Below are 6699 nucleotides of genomic sequence, written 5' to 3'. Positions count from 1 at the left end.
TCTGCCTCCTGAGTGCTGGGATTAAAGGCGTGTGCCACCACACCCAGCTTTAAATTTATTTTTTAAAAAATTTTATGTTTATGCAAGAAGAGTCAGTGTTCTTAACCGCTGAGCCGCAGCTAACAACTATCTATAACTCCAGTTCCAGGGGATCCGACAGCCTCTTCTGTCCTCCACGGGCATTGCACAACAGGGGTGCACTTACCTACGTGCAGGTAATACATGCATACGCATAAAATAAAAATAATAAATAGTCAGGCGTGGTGGCGCACGCCTTTAATCCCAGCACTCGGGAGGCAGAGGCAGGTGGATCTCTGTGAGTTCAAGGCCAGCCTGGTCTACATAGCGAGTTCCAGGATAGCTGGAGCTACAGGGAGGCCCTGTCTCAAAAAAGACCAAAATAAATAAATAAAATAAATAAATATTAAAAAAATTATGTTTATGTGTGTTTTGCCTCCAGGTATGTAAGTGTACCCATGTCATGCAGTGCCTGGATCCCCTGGAACTAGAGTTACAAATGGATGTTAGATACCTTGCTGTGAACTGAACCCAGGTCATCTGTAAGAGAAGCCACTGCTGTTAACTGCTGAGCCATCTCTCCAGCCTCTTTTTTGTTTTTTTGAGACAGGGTCTCCCTGTGGCCCCAGCTGGGTTGAAAACTCACTATGTAGACCAGAATGACCTTGATCTCACAGAGACCTGCCTTTGCCTCCCGGGTGCTGGGATCAAAGGTGTGCATCACCATGCCTGACTGATTATATTTTATTTCTGAATAAACTCTTGGAGAAATATCTGGTAACATCAGTACTATTGATATACACAGATAGTCCCAGGGCATACAAGTAGGACCACAAGAATAACACTAAAACACATAGAGGAAAAAATCATCAAGATGTACAACAAATGCAAATCTAATGAAAATTCAGTCATCAACTACTGTAGTCACTTAGCAAAATGTTCAGACAGCTGGATCATAGAGAGAGACCATTCCATAGATGGGTGTAGCCACCCCCATTGTCCCTTAAGGACAATAGCACTCTGCTTACTAATAGTTAACAGGCTCCTGGCACTTGGCTCACTAAGAGTTAACAGATTTCTTTAGGCTTTGTTGATGCAGAGGCTTGATGGGGTGTGTGTGTGTCGGGGGGTGTCTGCTCCCAGGGTGCTGGGGGAAGACTAATGACATCTGTTTTCTGGAGTGCTGGGAAGAGGTTGTACCCTCCCCCTGTTTGTGCATGCATCTAAGGAGGTCCGTTACTGGGCCAGTCACCATGGCCTTGGGTGAGCTGTAGTGTTTTCTTACTAAAATGATGGGAAAATTCCTATGTGCTTATGTAAAGTCTGTGTGAAATTCAACTACTGAGCTTCCAATAAAGGCTCTCAGGAGGACAGTGAAAGCACACCCGAGCAGCAAAGCTGGGGGACTCCTGGTCTAATCCCAGTTTTTTGGCACTGGTCAAGCAGGGCATCTACACATGGGCAGGCTTGTCAGCATGGAAGAATCAATTCAGGAGCTCTACAAACATAGGTAGCATCAGGTAGAAAAGCTTTCCTGGGGCTGAGGATGTCTTGGTTGCTAGAACACTTGCCTAGTATGCATGAAGTCCTGGGTTCTGTCCCCACAGGGCATAAAATTGGGCATGGTGGTCCACGCTTTTGATCCTAGCACTCAAGAGATGGAAGGAGGATTGTGAGTTCAAGGACATCTTTGGCTACATAGAGTTCCAGTCATAAGAAAAGCTTTTCTGGGTTGGAGAGCTGGCTTAGTGGTTAAGAGCACTGACTGCTCTTGCAGAGGACCTGGATTCAGTTCCCGGCACCCGGATGGTGGCTAACAACCACCTGTATCTCCAGTTCCAGGAGATCCAATGCCCTCTTCTGGACTTCTTGGACATGGTACATAAAACACTCATACACATAAAATAATTTTTTTAAAAGAAAAGCTTTTCTGGGCATCTCATAGGGTGAGTCTTTATCCGCAGCCTTGTCCTTCGTATCCATCTAGCTGTCCTCACAGTGGGCAGAGACAGTGTATAGTCCAGCCCCCAGCCCCACCCCCAGTGCATGGACACTGCCCACAGGCCTGGCTCTAACCTCAACCCTGGCTGTTCTGCCTCTACCCAATCATCAGGTTGCAACCAATCCTCCTGGGGGAAAACTACAACTTTTGGGCCTGATCCAGTTCAACATGGCTGATGCCTGAGGTACTGTCTATATCCTAGTTATTTCAGAAGCTGCCTCTAAATATGGAATTCCTTTTTGTCCTCTCCAGTGGTGGGGTCATCCTGGCTCCTAAGACTTCCACATACTGCCATTCCCATATGGGGAGTGGGTCAGGTTTGACTTGTACTCCTAGGGGGCCTTAGAGAGACCTGGCACACTGTTTGTCTCTGATTACTAGTCTACAGGACGTATTCAACCAGGAAAGCTCTTCAAGAATATGTAAAAACTAAGACTTGTAAGAATGTTTAGCAAGGGGGCTGGTGAGATGACTCAGCAAGCAAGGGTGCTTGCTGCCAAGCCTGAAGATTTAAGTTTGATTCCTGGGACCCACATGGTGGAAGAAGAGAACCAACTCCTACAGTTTGTCCTCTGACCTCCATAACCCACCAAGGCACAAATATAAATAAAAGTAAAAAAAAAAAAATGTTTAGCAGTGTTCCTAGTAAAATTCACTACACAAATACCAGTTACATTTTGTATATTTACAATGTGAAATTAGCTGCTTGGGTTGGGTAACATGTAGACTGTGAGACTTGGTGTTATTTGTGAATAACACTATCACTAGGAGTCTGAGCATAGAATACGACCAATCTGAAGTATAGATTTTGCCTGTGATCTACAAATGTTCCAACTTGGGCATCTGTGAGCAAATCCCTTAAAGGCCCCATAGGTGTTATTTCAGACCATCAGGATGCCATCCAAGGCTAGCTCATAATTCATCACATTTGAAACTAGTCTCATGATCTGTGGCTCCGGGTGCCAGCAATTAAATGTGGCAACAGACAGGCTCAGTAGCAGCACACACCCAGGAAGGAAAACTCCATGACCCATTTTCTCTCTGGGAACAAATGTAATATGAAGGTGTGAAATTCTCTTACAGGGCTGTCAAGATGGATCAACAGGTTAGGGCACTTGTGAAGCCTGACAACCTGAGTTTGATCCCCAGAACCCACCTGGTGGATTCCCACAAGTTGTCCTTTGACTTCAGCATGCATGCTGTGGTAAGTGGACACACACACATACACACACACATACACACCACAATAAATAAATAGATAGGTATATATATATAAACAAGTAAATAAAATGAAGGGGCTGGAGAGATGGCTCAGTGGTTAAGAGCACTGGCTACTCTTGCAGAAGACCCAGGTTCAGTTCCCAGCACCCAGATGATGACTAACAACCATCTGTAACTCCAGTTCCAGGGGATCCAACACCCTCTTGGCCTCTTTGGGCATTGCACACATATGATGTACTTACATACATTCGGGCAAAACATACACACAAAATGAAAATCAATAAAAACTTAAGGGGGCTGGAGAGATGGTTCAGCGGCTAAGAGCACTGGTTGTTCTTGCAGAAGACATGGGTTTGAATCCCAGCACCCACATGGCAGCTAACAACTGCCTGTAACTCCAGTCCCAGGGGATCCTACAGCCTCTTCTGACCTCTGAGGGCATTGCATGACGTGGGTGCACTTACCTACATGCAGCCGATACACGCATACACATAAAATAAAAATAAAAATTAAAAAAAACCTTAAAAGTAGGGGGCTGGAGAGGTGGCTCAGTGGTTAAGAGCACTGACTGCTCTTGCAGAGGACCCGGATTTGATTCCCGGCACCCACATGGTGGCTAAGAACCATCCTTAACTCCAGTTCCAGGGGAATCCAACGCCCTCTTCTGACCTCTGTGGCATTGCATGACATGGGTGCACTTACACACATATAGGCAATACACTCATACACATAAAATAAAAATAATAAAATATTTTTAAAAACCTTGAAAGTAATTTTAAAAAAGTATTTCAAATGAATGCTTTTGGATTGCCATTAATAACACTGCTTTGATTAAGCTAGAGTTGTGCAGCCCTGATAACCACCCATGATATAACTTGCAAATGTTAAAAGTAGATGTATTTGAGAGCCACACATGGTGACAAACATTTGCAATCACTTGGGAGATGGAGATAAGAGGATCAAGAATTTGAGGTTAGCATTGGTTGCATAAGTTCATCAGCCTTGGCTACATGAAACCCTGTCTCAAAGAAACAAAAACAAAAAACCATAGATGGCCCCACACCCATGCCGATATGGACAGCACTCACTGAACTTAGTAGTGAGTTATTTTTTTAAAGACACGAAATTGAGAAGGGGATGTGTTGGGAAAGAGAGTGAGTCAAGGCAAGTTGGAGGGTGGAGAATGGGGAGAGAGATGATCAAAATACATTGTATACATCTACGAAATTCTCAAAGAACAAATAAAAATATATTAAAAAAACAACCCAGGGGGCCAGGCATAGTGGCACATGTCTTTAATTCCAGCATGGGAGGCAGAGGCAGACTGATCTCTGTGAGTTCAAGGCCAGCCTGGTCTACATAATGAGTTGTAGGCCAGCTGGAGCTACAGGGAGATCCCGTCTCAAAACCAAAAACCAAAGAAGCAGTGTCTGGTAATAGGCTAATGAAATGGCTCATCATGTAAAAGGGCTTGCTGCGAAGCCTGGCAACCTGAGTTCAATCCCCAGGACACACAAGGTGGAAGGAAAGACTCAACCTCTGAAGGCAGTCCTCTGATTTCCACCTGGGAGTGGGACGTGCATGCCACCCTCCCCCATGAAGACATATAACACATATCAATGTAAATTTTTTAAAAATTTAAAAAGTAATAAAATAGAATTCTGTGGTCATTGAACATACCCAGGTGATCAAAGCACCCAAGATGCATCAGCAGGCTTGCAGAGCTCAGCATCACATCAACTCATGCACGAGTTCCCCTGCTGCATGGAGATGCTCCTCACGGAGAAGGAGCATGCTGTTCCCCAGGCGGAAGAGAAGACTGCACAGACAGATATCCCAGAGGAAACTCAAGAAATAAACTATGGAAAAGAAATAAATTCAGCATAAAATAAATGAAAGTAAAAGTAAAAAACAGAGCCAGATATAGTACACACTTAATCCCACTACACTGGAGGCAAAGGCAGACAGGTCTCTGTGAGTTTGAGACTAACCTGGTCTATATAGCAAGTTCCAGGTCATCTGGGGCTACAGGGAGACCCTGTCTCACTCCCCCCTCCCATTGAAAGCAACCTAAAAAATTACCTTAAAAATTTTGCTAGTTTCCAAAACTTTCCTATTAATTAAAATTATTTTTACTTGAAGTATATGAGTGTTTTGCTTTAAGTGCACAATGTGTGTGTGCAATGCCCATGGAGTCCAGAAGAGGGCATCAGATCCCCTGGAACTGGACTGACATTTTTTTAAAAGAATGTAATTTACAGAAGGAAGTTTAAGCAAAGCTTAAAATTTAAGTAAAATTTAATAGTTAAGTAAAAATATATGAGCTAGTTTACTTATTTTTTTCTTTTCCCTTTGTAAATGAAGTTGTAGTACTGTTTTATGAGGTGCATTGTTTGGACTTAGGGTTGAGAGAGGAGTGTTGATATGGTAAAATTCAAGGTTACAAACATCCTGGGCCTCAGCACAGTTTTTTTGGTTACTTTTATTTAGTATTTTTGTTTTCAGACAGGGTCTTATTATGTAACCTTGGCTGGCCTAGAGCTCATTATGTAGAGCAGGCTGGCCTCAAACTCAGAAATTTCCTTTCTTTGCCTTCAGAGTGTTGGGATTGCAGGTGTGCACTGTACCGCTAAGCCTCGATCTGATTTTTTTTTTAAAGTTTTGAATTTGTTGCATTTTACATTTTTATTTAAGATGTGTTTAGGAAGCTAGGCAGTGACAGAGGCCTTTAATCCCAGCACTTGGGAGGCAGAGGCTGGTAGATCTCTATAAAAATGAGGCCAGCCTAGTCTACATAGTGAGTTTCAGGCCAGCTGGAGCTACAGAGAGACCCTGTCTCAAAAAACATGTCTTTAGGAAAATACACATTATCTGTGTAGGCAACTTTGGCTTTATCAGTTGTGTTGAAGTTTTTGAACTTCAGCAAGGAAATCAAGACTGGTCCTGGCTAAATGGGCCTCTTTCCTTTTTCATGTCCCCTTAATTTCCTGTTTTTCCAGTCTGTCTCACTATCAACTATTAGAATTTGGCATAGAGCTGGGACTGGCGGGCAACACCTTAATTTCAGCACTCAGGAGGCAGAGGCAGGCCTGTGTCCATGCAAAAGCATAACTCTCACCTCAAAGAGGGTAAGAGATAGTTTATTCTGGAGCCAAATATAAGTGACCATAGCCGGGGAACACAGATTCAGGTTACCCCAAATTCCATGTTCCAGCATGTTAACAGTTGCCTTAATTTTTATAGTAATAGAACAAAAGTCATAAGTCAAGACACTTCAAATACATTGGAGGATAGATTCAGTAGACAGGTAGCAGCAAAGCAGGAGAGGTCTTACTAGAGGTTTCAGATACTATCAGATGATGTTCTTAGCTTTTGGATTGGTGAGACCTGGTGGTCTGCTAAATTAATACATTCTAAAAGATTTTTATCTGTTAGTCACAGGATGTTAGATCAGAAAC

At 43.3% G+C, this 6699-nt stretch overlaps 1 long non-coding RNA gene across 2 annotated transcripts in view; it reads right to left on the bottom strand.

The window, feature by feature from the left end:
* The window catches only part of LOC115070396, a 28905-nt gene that overhangs the window by 21516 nt on the left and 690 nt on the right, over positions 1-6699 (bottom strand). For both annotated transcript variants that reach the window (XR_003849561.1, XR_003849560.1), the window contains exon 2: positions 4922-5100. This is a non-coding gene — a long non-coding RNA (uncharacterized LOC115070396). The remainder of the gene's footprint in view (positions 1-4921; positions 5101-6699) is intronic.

Source organism: Nannospalax galili, unplaced genomic scaffold, assembly GCF_000622305.1.
Source record: "Nannospalax galili isolate Female #2095 unplaced genomic scaffold, S.galili_v1.0 scaffold1736, whole genome shotgun sequence".
Classification (NCBI taxonomy): Eukaryota; Metazoa; Chordata; class Mammalia; order Rodentia; family Spalacidae; genus Nannospalax; species Nannospalax galili.
This window is presented reverse-complemented; position numbering and strand designations above follow the sequence as displayed.